Raw genomic sequence first — 18791 nt, 5'->3', positions numbered from 1 at the left:
TTCTGTGCCTTAGTTTTAGAATTAGCAGATTATGCAAGGAAGAAAGTTATACAACATCAGCTCAAAAGTAAAAACTCAGGGGTGTGGATTTCAATAAAAAAAAATTATTGCCATTGTAGGTATTCCATATCCCAAATTAGAAGGAAACTTTTTGTAAGTTATTAGGGAGGAGGAATGCATTATGCAAGGTGGGAATAAAATCTCAGAAAAGAAAGGCCCATTTAATCATTAATTAGGAAGGTTAACAAGATAGACACTTGTTCTTTTTTTTAAAAAAAATTCCAAGTGTCTGAAATTTTTGACATTTCTTATAATTTAAGCAATCACAATGTAGAGTATTAGTCGTGTTAGTTACACATAATAGATATAATATAGATTGATGGTCTGTTACAATAAATAGCAAAGATAAATATTTTTCTTTTTTTTAATTTAAATGTGTTGAATTTCATTATGTGCTTTAAAATTTTACCACCTACTACTGTTTTATGCGCCATTAAACGCCCATAACAACAACAACAACAACCTACTACTGTCAAAAGAAAGGGAATGAAAGAGTACAGGCAGTTCTCACTTTACGAGTTCCCGGGTTTATGAGTCCCCCCCCCCAAGTATCAAGTATCAACAAAATTGAAAATATGAACATTAACTGCAAAAAAATGAATGTTACACATTCATAAACACAGCATTCCACACCACGTGCGTAGCTATACGATACAGTGTACCTTGCTTTACGATATTAATCAGTTCCAGAGACATCATAATATTTTAAAATATTGCAATGTGAACCCAATAACACATTATTTTTTGGTAATTTGTTTCAAGATCTTTTATATGGCCGTGACCTTAAGGCCATATAAAAGGTTGCGAGCGTGGTTTGTAAATTGTATTATTACCAATTCAAATCATTAAACGCATTACACTTTCATTGTTATCACATGTTCCATTATAAGAATCAATTTTGAACGCCTTTATGATATTTTTCTAAAGCACATTTCTGGAGGTCACCACCATAAAACAATTTCCACTTTCTGGTTTATTGTACTTTTCTGTTACTGCAAGCAATTATAAACGGGTAATAACCTCAATCTCCTTGCATTTGCGAAAATACCAATAGCTGGAATTGTGTGGTTTTTTTACATTATTATGGTGAAATGTGTTTTCCCCTTTACTGAAATCTTCAATCATATAAAAACATAAATAAATTTTCAGAACCTTCTCTTCATTCCTTTTATTTTAAGCTTCTTAAACTTGTTACTCCACGCGAATCGTGTTAGTTGCAATTTGTGTGTGCCGTTAAAAAATGCTTATGCATGCAATTGTGAAATTTATAATTAAAAGAGAAGATTATCTTGGAAACAAACACCTCTTGAAGCATTTCTGAAGAAAATAACAAAAAAACGAGTGCCGAGCCAATAATGAGTGATCAACAAGTGTGCATTTAGTTGAAGTTGATGATGAAGAAGAATAAACATTCTTTAACATTTATAAGTCAAATAATTTCTCTATTATTATAATTTGCTTGATTTTACAGGCTATCTTTTCATTTCTTTCGATAAATCAATCATTGTTTAAACATAAACTAATTAGCTAACTAATTTCATTGTTGAGAATGTAACCCCTATTTTTAATCTTATGTCTAGGGGAAATAAATTCCCGCTTTACGAGTGCACGCTAGGAACGAATTAACTCGTAAAAAACTTTCTGTTCTTTACGAGTAAAGAACATGTAATATACAAATAAATTACAAAATATTTCTGTTCATTTTTGTTTTCAACAACAAAAAAAAGTCTGAAATCAATAAACCAGTTTAGTTGATTCTATTTTCCCTGGTGGTATTATCCCATATCAGATATCTCTTGATGAAATTTTTCAGCATGTTTGCCACTGGTAACACCCAGATCTGAGAGGAAAAGATCAAAATGAAAGTACAAGAAATATATATTCAAAGATTTTTTATTTATTTATTTTTTCCTATTTTCAAAAGTCTGCCATTTCACTAACAATATCACAATAATTTTCTGCTGTAACATTCACTATGAAATTGGCAGTATCCATTTTTAAAGAACTCAAATTAAATCATCATCATCATCAGCCATTTTCAATCCACTGCAGGATGAAGGCCTCTCCAGCAACTTTCCAGTTCCTTCTGTTTTGAGCACTGGCCATCCATTTACTACTCAAAAACTCATGAATTTCATCTATCCATCTCCGCCTCTGTCTTCCAGGTTTTCTTCTAGCTCCTCTTGGGTACCATTCTGTTATTTTCTTAGTCCATCTATCATCATGTCTTCGAGCTATGTGTCCTGCCCAAGACCATTTTAGCTTTAGTTTTGATAAGAATGTCCTTTACTCGAGTTTGCTACCTAATCCATGTGTTTCTCTTCTTATCTAACAGTCTGATTCCCAACATAATTCGTTCCATTCTTCGCTGTGTAGTTCTCAGCTTCTCTTCCATTCTTTTGGTGAGTGCCCAAGTTTCACTTCCATAAGTCATGGTGGGGAGTATACATTGGTTCATTATTTTACGTTTCAGACAAACTGGGATATTGCTCTTCAGCATGTGACTATATTTCCTGAATGCTATCCATCCAAAATTTATTCTTCTCTTGACTTCCAGCCATTTATCATTATTCCAGCTAATAACTTGTCCCAGATAAGTATATGATTCCACCTTTTCAATTACTGCTCCTTCAATCATTATTTCCCTTTCTGTGACATACTTGTTCATCATTACTTTTGTTTTAGCCATATTCATCTTTAGTCCAAAATCCTTACTAACTGTGCATAACTGATTAAGATTTTCCTCTAATTCTTTGGGATCGTGGCTTATGACCACAATGTCATCTGCAAATCGTAAATGGTTTAGGTACTCTCCGTTCACACTGACTCCTTTCTGCGACCAGTCTAATCTTCTGAAAGCTTCCTCAAGGGCAGCAGTAAACAGCTTCGGAGATATTGTGTCTCCTTGTCGATCTCCTTTCTCGATTTTAAATTTGCTACTGTCTTTGTCTAGTCTAATAAAAGATGTAGCACTCTCATATATTTTCTTCAAAATCATAATATATGGAGTATCTATGCCTTGTCTTTCCAGTGCCCGAAACATTGCCTTATGCTGTATGGAGTCAAATGCCTTTTCATAATCCACAAATGCCAGGCATAATGGTGTTTTATATTCATTTGCTTTCTCAATTAGCTGTGATATTACATGAAGGTGATCCATAGTTGATAATCCTGTCCTAAAGCCAGCTTGCTCTTTCGGTTGATTCTCATCAAGTATTCTTTCTAATCTGTTAGTAATGACCCTTGTGAACAACTTGTAGATGTGGAATAACAAGCTAATTGGTCTATAATTTCCAATTTCTGATTTATCTCCTTTCTTATGCAGCAAAACTATGATTGCATTATTCCACTGCTTAGGCATCACACCTTTTCTAATGCACTTTTTGAAGAGCCTTGCCAGTTTTTGAGTTATGTCCCTACCTCCAAATTTTAACAACTCTACAGTAACTTCATCTTCCCCCGGGGCTTTCCGATTCTTCATTTTCTTCAATGCATGTTCTACCTCATCAGGAAGAATATCGGGTATGTCGTATGTGTTGCTACTTTGCAATCCATCTTCCCCACTGCTGGTATCATTCCCTCGCTCCTTGTATAATTCTCTATAGTAGTCTTCTGCTATTTGAATTATGCCTTCTCTGCTGTTTATAAGTACGCCATCGCTATTCTTCAGTTTCAGTATCATTTGTCTTTCTGTATTACTGCTCATGGCTGCTGATTTAAATCCTTTGTTTTCCCTTAATGCTTGTTCTACTTTTCTTGTGTTAAATCTTCTTATGTCCTCTCTGAGTCTCTTTCTAATGGCTTTGCATAACTCAGTATACTCAATTTTCTCCCTGTCAGTGTTTTTCTTGCTCTTCATTTGTCGTCTTTGGTTCATCATGACAAGTGTTTCTTGACTAATTTTTTCTTCTTTGGATTTCTGTTTCCCTATAGGTTTCTTGGGCTTTATCACTTTCAGAAAGTTGTAATATTCCTCGTCGATATTTTGGTCCTGAGCAGTCTGCAGAAGCTCAAACTTGTTCTTAAGTTCCAGTACATACTGCTTTTTCTCCTCTTCTGTTATTTCAAAGACCTTTGTATTATTTACTCGAGTCAGTTTGTTCCTTTCCTTTCCGACATCTATATCAAGTGTACATCTTACGATTCTGTGATCACTTCCAACATTTACCTTATTCAGGACGGTAACATCATTCACAATATATCTTCTGTTAGTGAGGATGAAGTCGATTTCATTAGTTGTTAATCCATTTGGACTCTTCCATGTCCACTTTCTGTTCACCCTTTTCTTGAAAAAAGTGTTCATTACTGACATTCCTTGAGATTCTGCAAATTCCACAAGTCTTTCACCTCTTTTATTTCTTTCACCAATTCCAAAATTTCCTATAGTTCCTCTTTCTGCGCTGTTTTGCCTTTTTCCAACCTTAGCATTGAAGTCCCCCATAATAATAGTGTAGTGGGTTTTCTGCTCATCTAGAAGACTCTCAATTTCAGTGTACATTTCTTCAACCTCTTCATGATCATGGCTCGATGTTGGTGCATAAATCATTATAATCTTTAGCTTGTACCTCTTAGAAATCTTGAGTATTAGTCTTGACACCCTTGATGATGTACTTTTGAATTCCAAAATGTTGTTTTTAAAATCTTTATGGACCAGAAACCCAACTCCACCTTCACTCCTTTCACTGTTTCCATTGGTGTACAGCAGATTTCCACTTGATAAACTTATAAGTGATTCATTTCTTCTTCTTGTTTCAGCCAAACCGATGATATTCCAATTCACATTTTCTAATTCCTTTTCCAGCTCTAATATCCTCTCTTCACCGATGAGTGATCGTACGTTATAACAGGCCAAGTTCAATTTCCGTGCATTGCAGCCTGGTCGTACCCACAGATTCTTAGCACCCTCTGCTTCCACTCTGATCCTCTCGCTGCCGTAAGAGGGAGAGTGAAAGCTGCTGATGACTGAGGGCCATTTGTATTGTTGTGCTCTCATTGCTGGAGGGTTTGGTCTTTTCCTCTTCACGTTCGTTGCCACCTAAGTGACGTAACAGGGCTTACCATCGAGAAGGTGTGTATGAGTGGATTTTAGGGAGGCAGGCCAACCGGACTTCTCCTAGATCTTCTGTAATAGAGAGATATTGGATCCATCAGTGTTTTAGGCTGAGTGTCTGATACCACACAGGATACCTGTTCCCCTCTAAGCCCCAATTAAATCATAATTACACAAAAAAAAAAAAAAAGTATACTTTAAAAACATCAATGTGCCATGTCTGAAGATGCTGGATTTATTAGGTTCAACTTTATTAATGATTACCTGCATAGCAGAGCAGATCAGAGCAGAACAGAGCAACACAAAGCATCTCTCTTGTAGTTTTCTGATTTCATACTGGTCACTACCCAAGTTACAACTGACTTACAACAAATGTGATATTATAAGGTTTCACGAACGAGCAACTTTCAATATAGATATACACTGAGTGATCACTAAATTATGACCACCTACCTAATACTTCGTAGGTCCTCTGTCCTACAGCAGCTATCCGAAGTGGCATTGATTCAACAAGATGTCGGAAGTGTTCGGGAAGTGTGGCCAACCAAGCTGTGTGTAATGCAGCCAGCAATGCAGGTAAGGAGGTGATTGGTGTATCCAGATGCCTGATATGTCTTTCCATAGTGTCCCACAAGTGCTCTATGGGACTGATATCTGTGTTCCTCAAATCATTCCTACTCAAGTGCCCGATGGCTTGGCACATTGTCATCTTGGAAAACAGCATCGCCATTTGGGAAAAAGTGTAACATAGCTGAGTGTACACAGTCAGAAATCAGTTGACGATAGCGGAGACCACTGATACGTTGTTCCACATGCAACAGGGGTCCAAGTTCCTGCCAGTGAAACATACCCCACGCCATACAACCGCCTCCACCGACCTGCACTTTTGATACCATGCATGATGAACGAAGAGCCTCGTGTTGTTGATGCCAAATCCATACACAACCATCCATGGTGTGCAGTAAATAACATGACTCATTCAACCAGCACACCTTCTTCCAGTCTTTTAACGTCCAACTTGCATGCTCTTTGCACCAGGCGAGTCTTTTAAGACGATGAACCTTGGTTAGGAGAGGATGCCACAGGGGTCGTCTGCTGATATAGCCCATACATGCGAGCGTACAATGCATGGTCATGCCAGATATTGTACTGGGTTGGCCCATGTTGTTTTGGATAGTCAACTCTTGAACAGTGCTGTGCCTGTACAAGTCGTCAGACCAGGCGCTCACCTCTAACATCAACCTTTTGCTGACCTTTTCAGTTTTGCCACTGGGTCATCATTTGACGATTTTGACACCATTCCTGGTACACTTTAACTATGGTGGCTCTCGAACACCCACCAGTTCAGCCATTTGGGAAATCAAGGCACCAGCTCGTCGAGCACCCACAATCTGTCTTTTATCAAAGTAAAATAAATCTTTCCTTTTACTAATCATGCTCAGAATTTTACTACCTACTGAATCACTGACACATTATCTATGCTACGTAGGTCGACTAACTCCACACTCTCATACCTCACGTGGTCAACGGGTCGCATTCAGTTTTCATAGGGGTGGTCATAAATCAATGATCACTCAGTGTGTATATATATATATATATATATATATTTTCCTCCCTCCCCCCTTAATCAATTAAAAAAAGGATAAAGTTAGTATTAGTATCACCCATATAGTGCAAGGAAGCCATAGGCTTTTTCTGCACTGGCCAAAAAAAAAAAAAAATAATAATAATAATTATAGTAATAATAAATAAATAATAAGAAATAATAAAATAACAAATCAATAAAGGAGTAGACAGGAAAATACTATCCAGTTCACGTTTGAATTTATTCAGATTGTCAACCCTCAACTACCAATGGAGGCAACTTGTTCCAGTATACAATGATTCCCTCGCTAACTACAACCTAATCTAATCTAAACCTCTTCCCCTGTAATTTTAATTTATGGTCCAGGTATGGAGACGTCATCTGAAAGATGACCTCTCCATACTTCGACACAGTATTCCAAGTACAGTCTTACAATTGACTTATACATTGGGATTATGACCTCCTTATCCCTACTGGATGTTGTTTCATAAATCATCAATAGGAAATCACTGAATTCCTGGCCGCCTCTTAGTACGCTGCTCAGAAAATTACATATCAAACCATATTATAACACACAGATCCCTTTCTTTCTCTACTGTTTTTATTTCTGTCCGACCTAGTGTGTAATTTATTTTGATGTTGCTATTCCACAAGTGTAAAACATTGCATTTTGCTGCATTAAAACATAGCTGCCACTTTTCTGACCAGTCTTGAAGCCTGTTTGTCATCCTGAAAGAGCACTGCCTGCCACTGATCATTAACGACTCTCTCTCAATCTTTACACCATCTGCAAGTTTTAAAATAATACACTTTGTAAATGTAGTAGCAGTAGTAGTAGTAGTAATGGAGCAAGAGAGAGAGCGTAAACTTATGTAGCATCAGGGGGGAAAAAATAAAAATCACACATCCGTTCCCTCTAAGTTTGCCCAATTCCTCCTTGAATTTCTTTAACCTTTCAACTTCCACAATGAGAGATGGAAGTTTGTTCCAGCAATTAACTGGCTAAAGGCAAATTTCTGCACATCTATTCTAAAACTGTCTTTCCTCAATTTGAATTTATGCCTCCTCAGGTTTGTAATCTGAGCAAGCAGAAGAATCCCATCAGAATTAAGCGTGCTCAACCCATTCAAGGACTTATATGTCTCAATCAGATCAACTCACAGGTGCCTAGTCTCCAGCTGCTGCAATTTGCAGAACTTAAGCCTTCCTTAGTAAGAGGACCCTTTCGTTTCCCTCACCAATCTTGTTGCCTTCTCTGTACATGCTCAAGCAACTCTATATCCTTGCTAAAATGAGGCCTCCAGACCTGTATGCAGTACTCAAGGCATGGCCTCACATCCCAAGGGATAATCACCTCCTCTTCCCTACTAGCAAAATTCCTGTATATCATTGACAATACCCATGACCTTCTCTGGCATCGTTTCTGCATTGCTCAGAAAACCTCATATCTGACTGCACAATTATCCACAGATCTTTTTCATTTTCTACCACCCTAAGTGTGGTACCACACAGTTGGTACATTTCTCTGGGGTTATTTCTACCCTCATGCAGTACTTTGCATTTGTCAATGTTAAACTTCAATTGCCATTTCTTAGTCCATCTGCCCAATTTTTCTAGATCCCGTTGCAGTAGCACACCGCCAACCTTTGTATCCTCTGCAAACTTGACATTAAGTCTGATATACCTTCATCAATATCATTTATAAATATACAAAACAACAGTGGACTCAACACTGAACCCTGGGAGACTCCACTTTCATTGATTACCACTCCCTGTCTTCTCCCACTCAACCACCCTTTTATCCATTGTCATTTGTCATTTTTTCATGTTGTTTATGAAATTCAGAAACAATAGTGTCCCTTAGAATTCATTCTTGGGGAACCACTTCTGACATTGCACCAATCTAAAGAATAACCACTAATCACACCCTCTGCTTTGCAGCCACCGCAATCATTCTTAGAAAGTTTCCAGTAATCCTAACGTGTTTCAGCTTATATAGTAATCTTTCATGAGGAATTGAATCATATGATTTGCTAAAATCCAAATAAACTATGTTGAAATTGTTCCCTGCATCCAGCTTTGAGTAACTATGTCAAAGTAGCTTACTAGGTTAGTTAAACACGATTTGCCCTTAACAAAACCATGTTGTGTATCTTTCAGAATGACACTTCTATATAAATGTCTCCTGGATTGTACACTTAATCGCTGCCTGTAAGATTTTCCCTACCGCTTAAATCAGACTAATGGACATGGGACTCAGGAATTTCCCCTGAGTCCCATGACACCCTCATAATTAACTTCAATGGTTCAACACACTCTTTGGCTGCCTCCTTCAAAATTACTGGGTAAATGCCATCAACTCCAGGAGCCTTACTTGGCTTTAGGCTCAAAAGTGATTCTAATAAACAGTCATAAGTAATTTCAAAATGACTAATTTAATACAGCTGAAATTCACTAGAAGAGCCTCTCCTCATCAAGAAAGGTCTTTCATTAATAAATACTCATGCAAAATACCTATTCAATTCATAAGCAACATCAGCTGGGTTTTCTAAGACTTTCTCACACCCAATACACAAGGGTCTGATCTGATTTGTGTTTTTTTTTTTTTTTTTTTTGTTTCTTTGTATTCACATACATAAGGGTAGGTTGCTACAATGGATAAAAGGATGGTTAAGTGGGAGAAGACAGAGGGTGGTAATCAATGGGTGCTGCTCTTCATGGACTAATGTTATTAGTGGAGTCCCACAGGGTTCGGTGTTGGATCCACTGTTGTTTTGTATATTTATCAATGATATTGATGAAGGTATATCAGGCTTAATGTTGAAGTTTGCAGATGATACAAAGGTTGGCAGGGTTGTTAATGACAGTAATGGCAGTGTGCTACTGCAACAGGATCTAGATAATTTGGGCAGATGGGCTAAGAGGTGGCAACTGAAGTTTAACCTTGACAAATGCAAAGTACTGCATATGGGTAGAAGTAACCCCAGAGAAATGTACCAACTGTGTGGTACTACACTTAAGGTGGTAGAAAATGAAAAAGACCTGGGACCATTGTGCAGGCGGATATGAAGTTTTCTGAGCAATGCAGACAGGTTGCCAGGGCAGGTCATGGGGTTTTGTCAATGTTATATATAGGAATTTTGCTAGCAGGGAAAAGGAGGTGATTATTCCTCTGTATAAGGCAATGGTCAGGCCATGCCTTGAGTACTGCATACAGGTCTGGAGGCCTCATTTTAGGAAGGATGTAGATTTACTTGAGCATGTACAGAGAAGGGCAACAAGATTGGTGAGGGGAATGAAGGGATCCTCTTACCAAGAGAGGCTTAATTTCTGCAAATTGCAGTGGCTGGAGACTAGGTACCTGTGCGGTGATCTGATTGAAGTGTATAAGGCCTTGAATGGGTTGAGCACGCTGAATTCTGATGGGATCCTTCCACTTGTTCAGATTACAAACCTAAGGGGGGCATAACTTCAAATTAAGAAAAGACAGATGTAGAATAGATGTGCAGAAATTTGTCTTTAGCCAGCGCGTGGTTAATTGCTGGAACAAACTTCCATCTGTTGTTGTGGACCTTGATAGGTTTAATAAATTTAAGGAGGAACTGGACAGGCATTTGGAGGGAATCGTGTGATTTTTTTTTTTTTTTTTTTGACTGATGCTGCATAAGCTCATACACATGCTTTCTTGCATCACATACCACTACTACTACTACTACATGAAAAACTCCTTTTCCTCATTCTTTGCTCTATTTACCAGTTCTTTCTCATATTCAGTTTTGGTCTCCATAACCTTATATGTGATATTATTACAGATCAACTTATAGCTGTTGTAGGCTTCAGTACTTTTTGTTGCTCGGTAACTTTCGCATGCTATCTGTTTCTGCTCTATTAGACTGGCCAGCTCTGTATTCATCCATCTCGGCATTCCACTCATGCATATATGTGCTAATGGCTTCTGTGATTATTTGTTTAAAGGCATTCCATAATTATAATGTATTTGCCATCCCACTGCAGCTGTCCAATTAATAGATGTCATGTAGAGCCTTAAACTGTCATAGTCCCCTTTTCTGAAATTAAAATCTGTGCCTTTACCTTTAACTACTGCAACATTTTTTTTCATCTTCCTACTAATGGCTGCATGATCATTACTTTCCAATGGTTCCTGTATTTTAAGCCCTGTCATGTCATCCATCTGATTTGTGAGTAATGATGAGTTTAAAAATATTCTTACCCTTAGTATTTTTTTCTAACATGCTGTACAAACAATGTTTCAATGTTCAGTTTATTTAAAAATTTTGTTTCCCATGGTGAGTTTCCCTGCTGCTTATTCCAGTCAATCAGGGAAGATTGAGGTCACCTATAATAAGGCATCCACACTTGCTTGCCCATTTCATCTGCATGTATAGACACTCTTCGTACTCTTCATAATCTTCTGGTCTTAGATCACTTCACTCATGGCCTGACCATTTCTTAGATAAATATAGGGCCCTGTAGAAAAAATTCTGCGCGATAGGTCTGAATGTGTACGTGTCTGCAATTCTGAACAGACATGATAGGAGGGATTATGTGCTGAAACTGAAAGTCTTGTGGATTAACTCAAGTCCTGAGGGGAACCTGCAAGAAATTGGAGGGGGGTTTATATCAGTGTGGCCTACATTTCTAGGTACAAGGATCTATTCTGTAGAGATAGAATTCATTTGAACAAAGGTGGTGCAAGGATTTTTGCCAGTATCATTGAGGATACCTTAAGAATTCAGGAAAACTGCTAGTTGGGGTGGGGAAGAGTAATATAGATCTGCATTTATCTGATGATATGGATCAAAGCAATGCTTGCACTCACTCAAGAAATCTTGTTTGTTACCACAACAGCCGATGTTGGTAAGTTGTTCTGTTCTGGGTGTAGCAACATTTCAAATGGATGGGATGTGAAAGATATGGAAACAAGCCTAAATAACTTTAAGGGGTATGCCAGAGTAGTAAGCTATAGAACAATACTTAGTCTTAACTGCATCTACAGTAATGTCAGGAGTGTTGTCAATAAAATTGCTGAATTTGAAATTCTAGTTAGGACATCTAATGGTAACATAATAGGGCTAACAGAAATGAGGTGCCATCCAGAAATTGAGAATGACAAGTTACTATGGGATGTATAATGTATTTAGGAAAGACAGGGAAGATAGTAGAGGTGGTGGTGGTGTCATTCTTCTTATCAAAAAAAGCCTGAGCGTGAAAATAGTTTTTGCTGAATCTAAAGATACATCTGCCAGCATAGAATTTGTTGTGTGAGTTAGTTAGAAGCAAAGGTATAGTGAAAGTGGAAGTAATCTACAGAACGGAAGATTGTGAAGAATATGACAAGAGTCTTTACATGCAAATTGAATCGGCAAGAGAGCGTTAATGTCTTGATATGGGTGACTTCAATCTGCCCCAGGGGGGTTGCAATAAGTGGGAGGGAAATTGACCTTGAGGAAAATTTTTTTTAAATAAACTAGATGATTATTATTTGTACCAGCATGTCAGAAATAATACTATGAGTGAGAATATTCTTGATCTCATCATTACTCATGAATGAAATGACATTGCCGGGCTTAAAATACAAGAACCATTAACAGATAGTGATCATGCAGTCATTGATTGGAAGATGAAGAAAGATGTTGCAGTGGTTAAAGATTTTAATTTCATAAAAGTGGACTTTGACAGATGTCATGTAGAGCCTTAAAGGCACTATATGGCATCTATTAATTGGGCGGATTGCTGAGTGATGGTGGATACACTTGAATTATGGAATACCTTTAAAGAAAAAAAATCACAGAAACCATGAATGCATACATACCATTAAGAAAATATTGCAGGAGGAGGATCCCAAAATAGATGAATGCAGAGTTGGCCAGCATATAAAGCAGAAAAAAGATAGCGTGCAATAGCTACAGAATGATGAATAGTGTCGAAGCTTCCGATAGCTACAAGTTGATTTGTAATACAGGTAACCATCACATAACATGGTAGTTTGGTTCCTAAAAAATATTGTGTAATGCAAAACCAACTTATACGAGGGTTACCCTCATATAACATGGTTTCAAAAGCTAGCAAAAATATGCCCTTTTTTTATATAACTATCGGAAACTTAATTTTTATAGTAGTAATAACTTAATATTTTAACTTTATTTTTATAATAGTAGAAACTTAAATAGTAATAACTGAACAAACCTCTTACCTTACGAACTATGATACTTATATGTGAGATAATGTACGTTCATTTAATTTTCATCCTCTTCGTTGCTCCTAAGCAATCTCTTCTGCAGCATCTAGATTCCGTGTACCTTCTCTTTAAAAGTCATGAAGTGTGCTCTTCAAAGTCAAAATTATTTTTTATGGTCTCAAACAAGCACAACTTCAACAGCACATAATCTATTAACCCAGGGATCTCCCAACAAAATACAGTGGACCCCTGCTTTAAATGACACGTGAAAATAGGAAGAATATTTTCCAGTTGCAAAATAAAAATAAATTTATGCTTACATACATAGCTTAATTAATACATACTGTAATATGTACACACTAATTGATACTTCTGTTCACCAATTTTTTTTTTTTTTTTTGTAAAATTTAAAACAGTAAAAATGATAAGTAATTAATAACAAAGGACACTGCATTCACAAGTAGCAACAAATACAATTCACACAAGTGAGATACAGAATAATGAGTTTCTGAAAATTTATTTATGGTTTTTATATGAAAGAATATTTCATGGAAGGAGAAACACATTTCACCATAATTCCAGCTATTGGTACTATAGCAAAAGCAAGAGGATCGAGTTTACTACCCCTATTTATAATTGATTACACTAATAGAAAACAGAAATAAACTGCAAACTGATTTTATTGTTTTGTGGTAGTGACCTCCAGAAATGTGGTTTGGAAAAATATCGCGAAGGCGATAACAACTAGCAAGTCAACAGTAGGGATTCACAAAAAGGAATGGAAATGTTGAAAATTACATTTAACACAACAGCAGAGTTTTCCCAGCATAAAATCTCAAAAATACCCTGTTATGCGAGATTTCCAGCAATTCTCATAGTTGTTAGTTCTCCGTGTTAGAGTGAAACCTTGCTGTAGAAGTACCGTGTTGTGTGAGGATTTCTGTAATTTATCAATCATGTTAGAGCGAAACCATGTTGTAGAAGTATCGGGTTATACGGTGGGGGGGGGGGGGGTTTGCCTGAAGTATCACAGACAAAGGCCAAGGCTGAGTATGAGAAAGCACTCGCCAAGAGAGCAAAGGACAGAGATAAGGAATTTTTCATGTATGTAAATACAAGGAAGAAAAAAGCAAATCGAACTGGACGCATATGCACTGGGTGTGGGAAAATCTTACACAATTCAGCTGATGTTGCAGGTGAATTGAACAGGTACTTGCATCTGGCTTTACTGAAGAAAGACTCTTCATGCTGAGAAGAAGCTGTGCAAGTGAAATTAGTGATTTAAAAATTACAGATGACTGCTTATTAGAAAATCTTTCAAGCATAAAGGCAAGTAAGGCTCCTGGAGTTGATGGCATATACCGAGTAATTTTGAAGGAAGCTACCAAGGAGTGTATTAAACCATTGAAGTTAATTACGAGTGCATCTTTAGACTTGGGAGAGATTCCATTTGATTGGAGAAGTGTCAACATATCACAAATACATAAAGGCGGTTCTAAGAGCAAAACTGGTAACTACAGACCAGTTAGCCATATTTCAGTGGTAAGGAAAATTTTATTAGAAACAATAATTAAGAGCACAGTCCAATGACATTTATATAGATATGGCATATCGAATAACACACAGAATAGTTTTTTAAGGGAAAATCATGTTTAACTAACTTAGTATGCTATTTTGAGTTTCTCGTGAATTGGATGTAGGGAACAATTTCAACATAGTTTATTTGCATTTTAGCACGGCATTTGACTCAATCCCTCTTGAGAGGTTACTGTATAAGCTGGAACATGTTGGGATTACTGGAAAGATTCTAAGATGGATTGCTGGGTGGCTGCAGAACTGAAGGTAGGGGTGTAATTAATGGATATTCTTCGGATTGGTGTCAAAACTGGGTCTCCCAGTGATCAGTTCTTGGACTACTGTTTTTCTGATTTTCATAAACGACATCTATGATGGGATAGAAGGTGTGATGTTAAAATTTGCAGACAGCGTAATGATTGGTTGAGTAATTAATGATCAGTACCAAGCAGTGCTCCTTCCGGATGACTTGAACAGGCTGCAAGAATGGTCACAGTCCTAATATATAAGACAACTGTAAGACTACATTTGGAAGAGGCTGCCACAAGTAAGGCAACCTCATCTTAAAAAACACTGAGGTTCTTAAGGGTTCAAAGATGGGCAACTTGCATGGTGAGATTGGCAAATGAGCACCCAATATGGGGTCTCTGAATATGTGGGTTACAGAGATTGGCAACCAGGCACCTCAGAGGTGACCTGATTGAGGTTTATAAATCTATGAGAGGGGTTCGTAAAATGAGCAAAAATGGAATTTTTGTTGTTATTGAGAATTCCAGAACTCATGGGCATAAATTCAAATTACAGGGGAAGAGGTTTAGACTAGATTGTAGGTAGTTTTCTTTTAGCCAGCGGGACGTTGATTGTTGGAACAGGTTGCCTTCACAGATTGAGGCTGACAGTTTGAATAAGACATGTAGACATGTATAGTATCTTATGTAGGATGGCATCTGAACGTCAGTTCATCTCCGCCTTTGTACACTGTGACGATTACAGAAAGCACTGTAAAAGGCCAGAAATGTGTGTAATATTAATGTTCGTACAGTGTGTGTGTGTGTGTGTGTTGTTTTGTTGTTTAGTTGTTTCTGGCCGTTTTGTCACCAGGCAGGCGATCACCTGGAAGGCCTGCCCTATGTCCATCTACACCACGGAGGTAGGATACAATTATGCATGTATCACGGCCACCCTCCAAACTCTCTGGTTTACCAGCTCTTACTGCCCTAGTACAGAGCAAAAAAAAAAAAAAAAAAATATATATATATACATAAATAAATACATAAATAAAAAAATAAAAATATGTAAGTAAATAATAAGAACTAGATATTAAAATCCTGTCTCTCGGGCAACCCAAACCCAGGGTACCAGCAACAAAAAAATAATGAAAAATAATAAGTAAATAAATACAAATTAAAAAAAAAAGAAGTAAATAATAAAAATAATAATAAAAAAGTAATAAATAAATTTTTAAAAAATTTTTAAAATTAAAAAAAAAATATATATATACTGTATATCTATATATATATATATATATATATATATATATATAAAAATGAAAAAAAATATATAAAAAATTAAAAAAAAAAAAAGAGGAAAAAAAAAAAAAATATATATATATATATATATCTGATCCCGCCCTGGCCAAAGGCCTGTGCCAGCAGGAGACTCCACTAGGAAGGCTATGAGGTATTCCGTAGTTGAGTGAGAAGGCGTCTCCGGCAATCAAAAGCATGACGAGCAAATTCCTGCAGGGACTGGAAATTTTCTCTAGTGCTCAGGAAGTCCGGCTCATTTCTGGGGGGGGGGGCAGTGATACTAGTGGAGGGAAGAAGGTTCTGTCGAAGGTCTAGGCATTGATGGCAGTGGTATAAAATATGTTTCCAGTCTTCTGGGTCACCACAAGAACAGAGAGGTGATTCAGCAAGGTTGAAATTTGCAAGTTTGGCATTAAGGGAGCCATGACCAGAGAGTAAGTAGAGAGTGTACAGACCAGGATGAAACCATTTCTGAGTGGACTCTAACGTGACAAAGGTGACGTTAGGGATGAACTTTAAAGTAACAAGACAGATGGTTCGCAACCTTAGAGGTAGTGGACCATCTGTCTTGCCAACGCTGCATCAAAATATTCCAACAGCGTCTTTTCTCTGCCTTGGGATCCACAGTGACATTGATAGTAATACCAAGAAAGGTAACAGGGACAATGTGCCTAATTTAGAAGCACAGGCCTCGGTACAGAAGAAAGAGATCAAGGGGCAGACAGCCATTAAGGACCTGCAAAGCAGGGGTAGACAGTACAGGCCGTGCACATTGCTAAAAGCATTTTACATTGAATGCTATGAAGTTTAGTCTGTACTGAAACCTTCTTAACATGCCAGAACCAGGTGGCCGCACCATAGGAACAAATTGGTAGAAACACAGCTTTGTAATATAACTGTAGAGAGTGAGAATTAAGACCCCAAGATTGTTTAGAGAGACGCAGAAGTGAGAAGGTCAGATTTTTAACTTTTTCTGAGAGATCCTCCAAATATTTAGTAAACATAAGTTTACTATCAATGATCAGACCAAGAAATTTTAGAGAAAAAACCATGGAAAGTGATTTGTTTTGAAGTTTTACAACAGGTGGCCGTGAAATATTAAGCGAACCCTTAACCAGCATAATTTTAGTTTTCATGGAGGATATGGATAATTTATTTTTAGTGACCATTGAGAGAGAGATCTGACATGCCTAAGTTGGCAGTACTTTCAAGAGAGGCACGGGAATTGCCCTGGATCAGCAGGGTGAGATCATCTGCATAAGACAATTTTGAGGTATAAGGAATAGTTTTAAGGAGCCATTCGTCAAGAATGATGTTCCAGACGAGTGGTCCAAGAACAGAGCCCTGGGGGCAGCCTGGAGACAGTTTAAATAAATTAAAATGTCAACTGGATAGTTACAGGTAATGTCAACTGTGTGGAGAGAAGCAAATAATTTGCATTTTCTTATCTACTCCTTTTTTTTTTTTTCCTAGCCAATGCAGCAAAAACCTCTGGCTTCCTAGCACTGCATGGCTGTTACTATTACTACTACTACTTAGTTGGATCAAAAGTTAGTTGCATCTATGCTGAATAAGAAACCAATTACGAAATGCTCTGCAGGTAACTTGAATTTCCATGCTATCCTAATTTGGCCATTGTTCTTTTCTCTTCTTCATGTTCCTTTAACCACTAATATTCAGTGCATAAAATAATGCATTAGCATTAGTAGAGGCATTTGATGCAAGAAAGCAAGTTTATGCAGCATCAGCCAAAAAAAAAAAAAATAAAGTAAAATAAATAAATAAAAAATAACCACTTCCACTTCACCACTCTGTTCGTTCGAAATACCTGTCCAGCTGAGCCTTAAACTTATTTAGGCTATCAACTTCCATGACAAGGGATGGAAGTCTGTTCCACATACCAACCACCCGCTGGCTAAAGGCAAATTTCCGCACATCTATCCTACATCTGTCTTTCCTCAATTTGAATTTATGCCCCCTCAGGTGATTATTCTGAGCAAGAAGAGGAATCCCATCAGCATTGAGCATGCTCAAACCATTCAAGGCTTTGTACACCTCTATCAGATCACCTCACCTTTTTACAAAGCATGTTTCCCGTTTCCCTGACAATAGAGTCACCAACAACTACTAGTTCCTTTGGGACCAGCGCATTCTGCCTTGGGGGTTGCCGCTGTGTTGCGCGATGACCAAGTGCAAGCTCTGGCATTGGTGTGGGCAGCTGACAGCTTGATGGGCCCCTCACTTGTAATCCTTCGAGGGCATCCACCCTGTCCTTCAAGCTCTCATATAGGCCCATAACAACGCTGAGTTGTCGCCTGATTTCCTTACACTCCTTGCATCGCGCACATACAAAGACATCCCCCATGGCAGTATCATGTCCCCTACCTGACTGCTCCGCAAACATCAAGCAAATAGTGCATCTTAAAAGGCTGTGATTCAGAGGGCAACTGCCCACCTCAGTTCTCCCCTGAGCCACAGCATTCCCATTAGCTTGAGCCTTTTGCTTTGCTGCTCTGGTTTGAGTCATGATTTCGATTTACTTTCAATAAAATTTCAATTTCAGTACAAAATTAAATCCTAAACTTGTATCCCAACACAGTTATAACGCTATATTCATGTTTCAGTAACGAGTGTTATCTACAAGTGCTATCTACGAAATATTTGTTTCAGTAACGAGTGTTATCTACAAAATATTTATGTTTCAGTAACGAGTGTTATCTACGAAATATTTACGTTTCAGTAAGGAGTGTTATCTACGAAATCTACGAGTGTTATCTACGAAATGTTATCTAC

General features: G+C 37.6%; 1 protein-coding gene across 1 annotated transcript in view; it reads right to left on the bottom strand.

Annotated features, from left to right (window-relative positions):
* CenB1A (Centaurin beta 1A) overlaps positions 1 to 18791 on the bottom strand; it is an 806494-nt gene that overhangs the window by 335334 nt on the left and 452369 nt on the right. The window lies entirely within an intron of this gene.

Source organism: Mastigoproctus giganteus, chromosome 10 (genome assembly GCF_048544385.1).
Source record: "Mastigoproctus giganteus isolate SK-2022 chromosome 10, ASM4854438v1, whole genome shotgun sequence".
Classification (NCBI taxonomy): Eukaryota; Metazoa; Arthropoda; class Arachnida; order Uropygi; family Thelyphonidae; genus Mastigoproctus; species Mastigoproctus giganteus.
Note: the sequence above shows the minus strand (reverse complement) of the source record. Positions and strands in the feature narration are given on the sequence as shown.